The sequence below is a fragment of the Antedon mediterranea genome, chromosome 1 (assembly GCF_964355755.1).
Source record: "Antedon mediterranea chromosome 1, ecAntMedi1.1, whole genome shotgun sequence".
Taxonomy (NCBI): domain Eukaryota; kingdom Metazoa; phylum Echinodermata; class Crinoidea; order Comatulida; family Antedonidae; genus Antedon; species Antedon mediterranea.
Window position 1 is genome coordinate 3369251 of NC_092670.1, and position 11343 is coordinate 3380593.

Consider the following 11343-nt stretch of genomic DNA (forward strand, 5'->3'; position numbering starts at 1 on the left):
ATTGAAATATAAAAATGTATGCAGAGAGGAATGCCTTCTTTTATTTTCATTCTCAAGAAATAACATAATTCTTAAATAAAAATGAGTTTTAGCTGACCAAAAACTAAAAGTACATTAGAAATAAAAAAAAAACAAATAAAAATTGTGTAACTACCCTTAATTTCTTTGTATAGGCCTACTACCAGGGCTTATAATAACCTACTTCTGGGTGCTTTGTGGCTACCATTCCAATGCATATTAAAACACAAAGTTCAATATGATAGGCTTGTTCAACCATGAAATTGCCAAGCTACTTTAGTGATTATGTATGAAACGCCAGAGTAAGTATTAATTCAGATTATAATCTTGCGGCAATAAAGACTCATCAATTTTATGTAGATGTGAACACTTTATTAATGTATAAACGTATATAATATCAACCGACACAATATAATGTAACACGAACAAACTAACTCTAAATCAAAACAATGTCCCTCGATAGGGCGCAAGGAAGCGCACTGTAACAACAATAACTCACGAGGACGTGGGTGATGGCGCAACGCCTCTTCCTCCCACCTTTCTTCAAAAACAGAATAAAGTAAAAACAAAACAAAGTCCAATTGTAAAAACAAATGCAAAGTCTAAGGGTGTAATACCCATTCTCCAGTGTTTTTGCCATCTAGGCGGCTGTTTGTTTCTAGTAGAACGACGTTGAGGACAGCCATTAAAAGTGTAAGTTTCAGAAGATAATTCGACAGGTGGTGAAGTTATGGCTACTGGTGGAGTGGTGTTGTCAACGTGTGAGTTGGAATCAGAGTCTGGATCGTTAGGTAAACCTCGAATGAGATCTTTAGGTGAATGCAACAACAATGTTGGTTGTACACGATAGCAATCTGAGATTCGGAAATCGTATGACTTGGAACGGAACTGTGACTTAGTAAATTTACGAAGTTGACAGCGGTCATCCGAGATTTCTACCACCATATACTTATCACGAGGTTTGGTTTTGTCCCGGCCTCCATACAAGAATACCAAATCACCAAGATTGATAGACACATTTGTAGAAGCAGGAGTGGATGAACCATGGGCTTTGGACTTGGAGCTAGCAGCATGATTTTGAACGGAGAAAAAATGTCTTTCTTGGATGAGCTGTCGATCTTCGATAGGCAATTGTTGTCCAGTAATTTGGTCCCGCTGAGTCCAGATTTCTCATGCAGATAGGCCACCCTGTCTAATTCTGGAATTCAAATTAGCAGTTGCAATCGCGGGTGTGACAGGTGTTAAAGGGTCTCCTTCAGGTTTAACAGTAAGACATTCAAGACCGAGTTCTTTGATAGCGTTTTCTGCAACTGGATTTTTGTTAATGTTTTTAAAGGGGGATTCTGGGTTTAAAATTGCTTTTAAATATCGTTTATTTATTAAATAAAAAATATCATAACAATATAGACATGTCAGAATGAAAAAGTAATAACGAGAAATTAAAAAAAAATAATTTCATATACATTTTATGGTAAATTCATGGAAAGTCTGTTTTTCAGCAGCTTAGGGAAGCTCATTAATATTCATGAGATATTCAAAAAATCACGTCATCAGTGGATTCTAAACTCGTGACGTCATGTACGTTGTGTTTGTTTTACTAATTTTCATCTCTCTCCCCTGTCAAACTACGACCACCCGATCATTGTGAAATACATTTGTTGTAGATTTTCTAAGCTAAAGGCCTAAAGTGTAATAATAACAGTAGTAGCATATATTTATTTGACATTTAATGAAATACAAAATTTAGTAAAGATTACGGAGTCTTAAATTATATACTATTTTTATACCTCGAATAGTACAGATCGTATTATTGACTTCACGTACTAGGCTAGGCCTAGCCTAAATCATTTGTTTTCATGGGTGAGAGCTATTCTGACTAGGGATTCCATGCCACGATGGCTACGTTAAAACATTGGGGCCCATCATGGGCATAGCTAGCCTACTACGATTGGCCCATAAATAACAAAACTCAGTGGATTCCAAACCTATCCTATCAATCAAACTCATAAACAATCTAAACCTAAAACATTCTACAAAATCGGCTGTAAATATTGAGGCAAAACAAGGTCCGATCGCCGTCCGCACGTCGTATGGTGTCCCGATCGTCTAAAGTAGGCCTAAAATAGGCCCAGTTTACTCTCCAAAAAGCAGATACTGCATCAAGCAAGTAGACCAGGTAGGAGACCTAGCTGATTCGGCCCAGTTAAAAGTCAGTGCGAAAATCGGTAAACGTAAAGTGCAAACATATCTAATTTTTCACTGTTTTGATGAATTTTCATAGAAAATTGACTTTATAAATGGGAAGACCGACTAAAATTACATTAGAAAAGTATAATTTGACAAAAGTAATTAATATGGTTAATGATAACGAGTCGTCGGAAGATTGACCATTTTACAAATTTCCTATTCTGTAACACAGTGTCATATCGCCGTAGCTGCACTTGTAATCTGGCCTCATTTCACAGCCTTCGTTCTGCTTCACTGGGCGCTTATATAAATTCAAACTTTTACCGTTCAAGAGACAAACAAATATATTTTACATTTTTTACTATTCATTTTAAACCCGGAACCCCCCTTTAAATCTACCAAATTCAATCTTAATACCCAGTTCTCTTAAGGTGGGATCTTAATCCAATCCAAGGAAACCTGGTGCGTTGTCGACACGAATAGTGAGATTATCGTCTCCAAGTGGTCTTAGTTCAGCGCAAAGAGTAACAATGGCTGTACGTAGTTGATCGCGAGTTTCCGAAGTCAAGAGAGAGGAAAGAGTATATGATGATACAGTTTCACGGATAATAAACACAAACTGCCGATATCGGCGCATAACGTCTGCAGCAAATGATTGAGCAATACAATATGACGGAGGTGATGTTGACTGAGGTTTAAGTCTATGTGGAATGCTTTTCAATGAAGAACAGTGACACGATGAGCAAGTGATGTCAATGGCATTGTCTAAGTCCAAAGAAAAAAAGTATCTGCCAACAAGACGTTTCATTTGATGTTTGAATGGGTGATGAAAACGAAGATGAACGGCGGTAAGAAGGCCATCGATAACATTACGGGGAACTACAATACGGTCTCTAGTAGGTTGGAATGGCTGTTTATCGATTACGACAAGAAGGCCGTCGCTAGCAACCGTGGCGAATCTTAGGTACCGCTTAACATCAGGAATCTTAACCATTTTCTTAGATGGACGGGTTCCTTGTGTCAGGTATAAATGAGTGCGTCTAAGATCAGGACATTCTAATTGTGTGGCTAGCCAAGCTGCACGGTTATTAGTAAATGGCATTTCTGAAGTTCCTTGAACCACGTCGGAGACTGTAAATGCCCGTACCACGGAGTCTTCAATCTCTGCGATAAATTTGCAGATTTGGCATGAGTGGTCTGAACATTCAGGTAGGTTGCGGCTGGCAAAGTCTGTTGGTACGTTAGCAATTCCGGATATGTGTTGAACATCAACCATGTAGCGACTAATTAATGATAAGAAGGTAGTGACTCGTGAGCTTGCAGAGAATTCACCACGACGAAGTTTGTTATAGGCGGCCTGGACGCAAGGACGGCTATTGGTGTGAGTACTTGAGTGGTGTGCAAAGACTGTATGATATAGGGTGCAAAATGTTGGACAGCTGAGCCTATACATAATGCTTCTATCTCACATGGTAACCATGTGACCTGGTGTTTTCGAAGTTTTGCATTGAAAAAACCAAAAAGAAGGACTTTGCCATTTCTGCGGATATAGAGCGGAGCGGCAATACCCCTCTCTCTCTCACTAAGCCATCAGTGACATTCCATAATTGGTCCTGAGCTTTAGGGATGGTAATGGTTTTATTGTCTCTAAGGGCACTTTGAGCTGTGTTGAATGCATGTAACAGATTTTCAGTCCAGTTAATTTTGGTGCGAGATTGTTGACCAGCAGTGACTTTGTCAAGTGGATCCATGAGAGCAGCAGATTCTTTGAGGACTCGGCTGAGAACCTTATATGCGCCAACGAATGATCGTAATCCTTTAAATGGTTGCTGGAGGTTTAACTGAAGTAAGTGCTGTAATCCTATGTGGACTGGCTCGTAATGTCCCATTTGACCATATCCAACCTAATATGGTAGTAGTTTTAGGGCAGACATGTGTCTTTCGTGCCGAAAGGCGTAGATTATTTTTTGATAAGGCAAAGAGCGTTTTGCGGAGAATATCTTGGGGTGTATTGCCTCCAATGTATAAGTCATCAGCGATTTTTGAGACACATCCTTCTTGAATTAAGTCACCAAGTACTCGGCATGTCTCCGAACCAGGCATGCCCATTGCTGAGCGTGTGTAGACTCTAATACCTTTGAATGGTGTAGTGACTCCACAATATTTCGTGGAGTGTGAAGCCAAAGGAAATTGATAGTATGCTTGATTGAGGTCGGTGGTAATAATAGTTACATCGGGCAGAACGTTGTCGATGTTTGGCACTAAAGACGGTTGTGGTTTACTGTATTGGGTAACCTCCCCAAATGAGGTTACGGGACGATTGCCGCCGTTTGGTTTTTTTATGAGAAAGAATAAATTGAGATATTCAACAGTGGTGTTGACTTCTTCTGGTTTGGCAAAAACACCTTCTGTTTTTTCTAAGTCGTCAAATTTGGCTTGAAGTTCTAATAATGTGTCGCGGTTGAGGCAATCTCCCTTTCCATTGAGGTGGTTGCACAGGACCCATGTTAACCACTGCTTCAATTTTGCCACTGAACACATTGTACTTTGATACCTTCGGGTTAAAAACATTGTCATACTGGGCGTGTAGAGAGACAAGTTGTTCACGTGTTTTTGGGGGGAGTTGCTTGTCTGGATCAATGAGTATATCTGATGAGAAAGGTCGACAAGCAGGTTCGGATGTACGTGGGATATGAGGTACGTGAGTGTCGGCTTTAGTAACCATAGAAATGTGACGGACTTGGCAAAGACGATCATGACGAGATAATTCAATAGGATCATTGGTGTTATTGATGATTCGAATAGCATGTCCGATTGATTGTATTTCTTGTGGATTTGGCCAGATTTTATCTGATTGAGAGTGTTGATTAACTTTGCTGTCATATCTTGGTTCAAGAGCGAGAAGTGAGTCAGGATCACAGTTATCAGGGGTTGTGAGTTGTAGGTAATCACCTGGTAGTGTGGTTTGTGTTGGGCACCGAAGTAGGCACGCCTGGACTCTTTGGATCAACGGTGTTGGATTTGGTTGAGAGCCGTAATTGAGTATGGTGGAGTCATTGATGACGATTTGGCGTTTAGCTGGACGGGTGGCAATATCATTGCTGACTAAGAATGGATTGCCTGCGAGTACATCAACGTCTAGCTGTTTTACGACTAACGCGTCAAGTTGAAATGTGTATTCGTCAGGGGTTGTAGTATAGTCGTCTTCAGCGTGTACGAAGCGTGAATTGCCGAGACTATTTCTATCAGCTGCTGGAAGAAATCTGCACTGGATTAGTGAGTGTGAGGTGTGTGGTCGTCCAGAAGATTGGCACAAAATGCACGATTTATTGAAAGTTTTGTTTGGTGGCTTTTGTTTAGACAAGTTGTTATACTGTGGCCTGTGCGGTCTGTTGAAAATAGCTGCGACATGCTTTGGAGTCGTCAATATTGCGAAGTTCATCCAGAAGTGAAGAAAGTGCTTGCCAAATTTCTGGTTTAAGAGAGGCGAGTGATTTATTACGTAGCTCTGATCCATACTTTTGTTTGACAAGTTGTGGCAAGCCCGGCTTTATAAGTTGGAGCCACATGACAATAATAGTGTTTTCCAGTGACGGTGATAAGTCTTCGTCTGTGGTCTTTTGTTAGGAGGTTGTCCTAAAAAAAGCTACAAGTCAATTCAATTCAATTCAATTCAAAGTAACATTTATTTTCTTCAAAATAAAACAGTCAACAAAATGGTGTAAAGAAAGGTAATATGATTGAAGAAGGCATGATCAAAAAAGCAAAAAGCTTGTGACAGACATGCCTAAACAAAGATTAGATAAAAACAACACGAAAAAAGAAAGTAAATAAATAAATAAATACATTTAAAAAATAAAGAAATAACAATATAAAAAATTTACATAACATGGGTTAAACTAAATAAGTTTTTGATAGAGATCCTCAGGTTTTTTGTCGGTTAGCAGTTTGATGTTTGAGAGATCCAAGAAGTGCGCTCCGAGGACTGGAAACCAAAATGTTGTCGTATTTTCTGCCAAATGTCAGAAAGTGATGTTGATTGCTTTATAATAGAATTCCTGGATATGACAGAAAAAGTTTGCAATTTGGCCTAACATAAGGTCAAGTTGAGCATTTTTTTGAAGCGAAGTTTTTCTTGAAGCGGCGGGGGACAGTGTCGTCGTCAGGTATTCCCCTTGTGGGATTTCCTGCAGTTTTTGTTTTCAAGTAAATTTGTCAATTAGGAATGGTGTAAAATTTGCATCAAGAGTTAAAATATATACTAAATTCTGTCGCCAGTTTTCAAAAGAGTTAACTGTTTCATTTTTGGTAAGCTGTCATTGTTTTGGGGCTCTTGCAGTAGCCATGTTGGAGGCAGTAAATGCTGACGGTGTAACGTAAACAAGGCTGGCCTTTACTCACTTGCGTGAAGATTGTCGGCTGAGAGGGCGTTCGGTTGACTACGTCTATAATAATAATAATAACTTTATTGTATTTCTTTTTTAACAGAGGCACTATCCACAAGGGATATGCAACAAAATAATATAATAGTACACAGATAATAGTAAACACTTAATTGATTACAATATAAATGAAAGTACAAGTGATTAAAAAGGAAAACAAACAAAAACAATACTGAAATTAAAGTACAAATTACAGTAAAAAGTATTGTATATTTAAATATGTAGTACAAAAATCAATCAAGTAATTTAAAAGTATTATAAATTTCATTGCGTTCTTTCCATGCAATTGTTAAGAATAGTTTACAAAATTTGTCAAAGATATTACTTGTCATTTCATAATTAACATTGGGTATAGATTCTGTTGTTACAATTTGGTATTCGTTATGGATTTCGAGATTGTCAAAAAATAGATGGTGTTTAAGTTCATCAGAGCTTGATGTAAATAGCTCCCAGATTTTATGTAAATGTAAAATGGTATAGCTCTTCTCTAAGTCTTTTAAATATTGATTTTCTAGTATTAGTTAATCTAGTACAATTGAACACAAAGAGATAAAGTGTTTCTCTTTCACCACAATCGCACAACAAACACAATCCTGAATTTTGTTGTGACCAACCTTCCTTTCTTCCTTCAAGGGGTAATGAGTTTGAACGAGCTTTAAATTTTAAATTAGATGCATGGTAGCTACATTTTTCCAGTAAATACTTTTCCATTTTTGGTTCATTTTTATATAGTAAATAATTTGTTAAGGATGATTTAGTTTGAGCATTATTAAACCAAGTTATGTTATCTTTTATAACATTTTTCTCTTTGAAGCCATTAAGCCATTTTGTACAATAGTCAATATTAAAATACATTTGCATATCAAATTTATTTAAAATGGTTTCAATAGTTTGAAGCCATTTCCAGTTAAGTATATCCTTAAAGCCTGTTTTCCTGTCGACGTTAAGTTACGTTGAGTTGCGTTGAGTTGACATATTCAACGATTTAACAGGAAAAGAGGGTAAAAATTAACGTTGAAAATCGTTAAAATCTTAAATCGTTAAAGTTGAACTCGGTTCAACTTTAACGATTACGATCGTTACGATCGTTAAAACTGACCAATCAAATGGTCCACAAATTACGTCATTGCAGTTTGTGAAAAAATAGGTACGCACTGACAATTCTTGAATGTTTACAACGCGACGATGTTTTTCACCTTTTTTGTACACTTTTAAGGTCTGATATTTAAAAAAAACAAGTATAAGTTAAATTAAATTATAATATTAAACCAATTAAATTTAATGTTTGTCTTTAGTGTAAGCCTAGATTAAGATATCAACGAAAGTATGTCCTAGGCTGGGTTTAAGGATCAAAGCCCGTAACTTTTTCAATTTTCACGCGGTCCCGGCTGCGCGTGGCCGGCCTTAAGGCCTGTGCACACCAAACGCGAAGCCGCGAAGCGTCATGCGTCATTCGACGGATCGCTTTGGAAGTTGAATTGTCATGCGTCTATTAGTTTTTCTTGTCGGTTCCCACTAAACGCGTCACGATCTGCTGATTCGGCGCGATTGCTAGGGTGTTCCAGGTTGGATCTGCATACAATGAATAGTGTAAGTGAAACCAGGGAAGAGTTAAATTAAAATGTAATTTAACTCTTCCCTGGTTAAACCAATCACAGTGTTTGGTTTTGGTGGGAAAATGTTATCCTTTTCCAAAGCCTGAAATGTGCATGATTGTGTGTATATTAACAATCAGTCAAACATCGTATCACAAGGACAGAAGAAGATGTATCTAATATCAATACAGTTACAAGAATTAAAGCGTTTATTGTTGATTACACGTACATGTGATCTGCTGAGTATATTTATTAGTGGTGTTACAAATATCTTTTGCAGCGTCAGCCTACCAATCAACAGAGGTGCAATTATAATTACAGTCACATTGCAACAACATTTTATAACCATATAAAACATTTCATATAAACACGAACTGGGAATCTCCATGGGTTGACCAACTATAGTATAGGTGTTTAGCACCTGTTTGGTCTTTCCGTGCCTCCTTTTATAATTGTTTTGTCTTCTTATGTTTATGGCAGAAATTGAATAAATAAATAAATAAATAAAATAAACTATAGGCCGATATATTAATGTAAAGTTTTCACATTCATTTTCTAATTATTATTAAATATTATATTATTCATGACAAAACATACAGTTTTTTTCTCATTTGATTAAATGTAATAAATATCCCAAACTCATATTTACACTTTATATTATCTTATGACTTTTTTTTCACATAAATACACTTATTTAAATAGTGAATCATTGTTTTTAAGGTATCATTAAATAATTAATCATTACACTGTATATTATCTTATGACTTTTTCACATAAATACACTTATTGAAATAGTGAATCATTGTTTTTAAAGGTATCATTAAATATCAACCAGATTTTCTTTTTTACTACTCCTGAATACTTTCGCAAAATAATATCAAAATAATAAATTTAAAAGGTATCATCCCCAAAAAAAAAATGAAAATTGAAGAAATATTATTATTGTTAAAAGTGAATAACTAACCCTAAAGTGTTACTGTATACTGTATTACACACACAACGAAAATGTTTTAAATTATATTTTCAGGAAGACAATATATCTTGTCAAAAAAATGACACTAAACTTAAAGATGTATTGTCCCATAGAATCATGAAAATTGAAGATGATTAAAATCAAATTTGAATAGGCCATTTTGTAGTTTTAACAAAGTTAATCACTTACATAGAAAAAAAACCAACAAAACTTATGTTTTCACTTATAAAATGAAAAAAATTCCATTAGCTGGCAGCCAATTTGACTATTTTTTTAGTATTGGAGTATAACAAAACATATATATATATTTCCATGTGTTCTCTATTGCTAAAAAAAAGACATGCAGTTCAGCTTTCCTTCTATAACCACTTAATAAATACTAGTTACAGTCCAACTCCTCCTTAATCTCTTCCATTTTCTATTAAAAAAAAATGAAACAAGTATCAAAAAATTGCTATAGTAAGGCATATTGCTCAAATCATTTTTTTCTGGCCAATGTATGTCACCAACTGACATACCCATTTGAAAAAAGTCTATACAAACCTGTATCAGCCTCATAATTGCCAGTCCACGTTTTTGAGGAGCAATTGCTCTTAATTCCATGGCAATAATATACTGGCCGCTTAAACTACTAGCTTGGTCATTGGTGGAGTTTGTAACGCTGGTAATAGCCTGAAGGATCCCATTTATCAATGTTCATCTCCCGGTTCATCTAATTGACCTAAAAAAAAAAACAACAGTATTTATGTATTATTACTACTACTAGGCCTATCCTAGCCTTACAACACTAAATCAACTAAATATTAGGCCTATAAATATTAATTAATAATAATAAGTAGGCTAGGCCTAGCTAGGTAGGCCTAGGCCTAGAGTAGTACTGTACTCATTATTTAGACTTTTAGTAATAGTAGTAGTAGGCTTAACCTAGGCTAGGCCTGGCCTAGCACATAGTAGACTAGCAGGGATTAGTAAGTATTATGTAGGCCTATACGTACTACTTGGCATGGCCTAGCCTACTAGGGTATATGTAGCCTAGGCTAGGTAGGCCTAGCTAGGCCCTAGTATTGCCTAACTAAACCTCCTCCAACCTAGGTAGGCCTAGGCCTAGGCTAGGCTAGAAATAGGCTTGCCAACTCACTTTACAAATTGATCTCTGACGCGTTTTAGGCCTAGTTTTTCTGGCATTCTCCTACACAGATGTTTGTCTGAAATTATTGTCTTCATGCATTAATCCTTATGTTTCTGTCTGTGTATGACTTACTTCCCTTATCGTAAAGACAAGAAGGGTAAGTATTTCCATAAAGACCTCGCTCGTCAGCCACCATTTTTTTGCCGTCGGTGTCGTCGATGAGAGATATTCCTGACTTCTGATTGGTTGACGAACGCAAACCGCGCTCGCGACGCCTCAAAAAGTTGACCAAGGTTCAACTTTTGAAAATTCGCGTGCGAAGCCTTCGCTGCTGTCGTTTTCAACGCGTTGAAGTTGAAATTCGACTATCGTACACTGTTCGCTTGTATGTTCACACTGGAAGCGTCGTCGCCTGCCGCATGCGTCACTTTTTAACGCGAAATTCGCGGCTTCGCGTTTGGTGTGCACCGGCCTTTAGTTTTGCAACACTTCACGTCCGCGTGTCCCAGCAACGCTCGAGAGAACCAAGAAACTATGGACGATCGCGTAAAAATGTGTAAATATTAGTGGTCCGACTCGATCATCGTCATCGCTATTTTATTTTCAACTTTAACGATTTTAAACTCAACGCAACTCAACGTATTTCAACGTCGACAGGAAAACAGGCTTTAGTTCAAAGATAGCTCTAAAAAGTAACCTTGGCCAACGATATTCTTCCATATTTTTAAGTCTATAGAAATATTTTAAGATTCTATCTGATTGTATTGATTTGATTGATTGCTAGCCAAGTTCACCATATACGATAAAGTCAATGTGTCCTACAAGCATGTTTTATTTTTTCAATACAAAGATCAATTTCTTTATCATACCATACTTTTTGTTTTCTATTGTTGTTCCTTTGACCTATTGTGTTTTCAGCAATGGACATAACATTATTTTTCCGAAATACCCATGCCTCATTGGCGTTTGATGAGGAGGGATCCCAATTTTCAAATTTGT

General features: G+C 36.9%; 1 long non-coding RNA gene across 2 annotated transcripts; it reads right to left on the reverse strand.

Annotated features, from left to right (window-relative positions):
- Positions 1-8117: 8117 nt before the first annotated feature.
- On the reverse strand, positions 8118-10739 carry LOC140045737 (uncharacterized). 2 transcript variants are annotated; one of them, XR_011844721.1, is made up of 3 exons: positions 10354-10739; positions 9759-9936; positions 8118-9633 (listed from the first exon to the last, which is right to left on the reverse strand). It is a non-coding gene; the product is annotated as an uncharacterized lncRNA (long non-coding RNA). The 2 variants fall into 2 exon arrangements; XR_011844722.1 differs by having other exon boundaries at positions 9759-9915; positions 10354-10377.
- Positions 10740-11343: the final 604 nt, after the last annotated feature.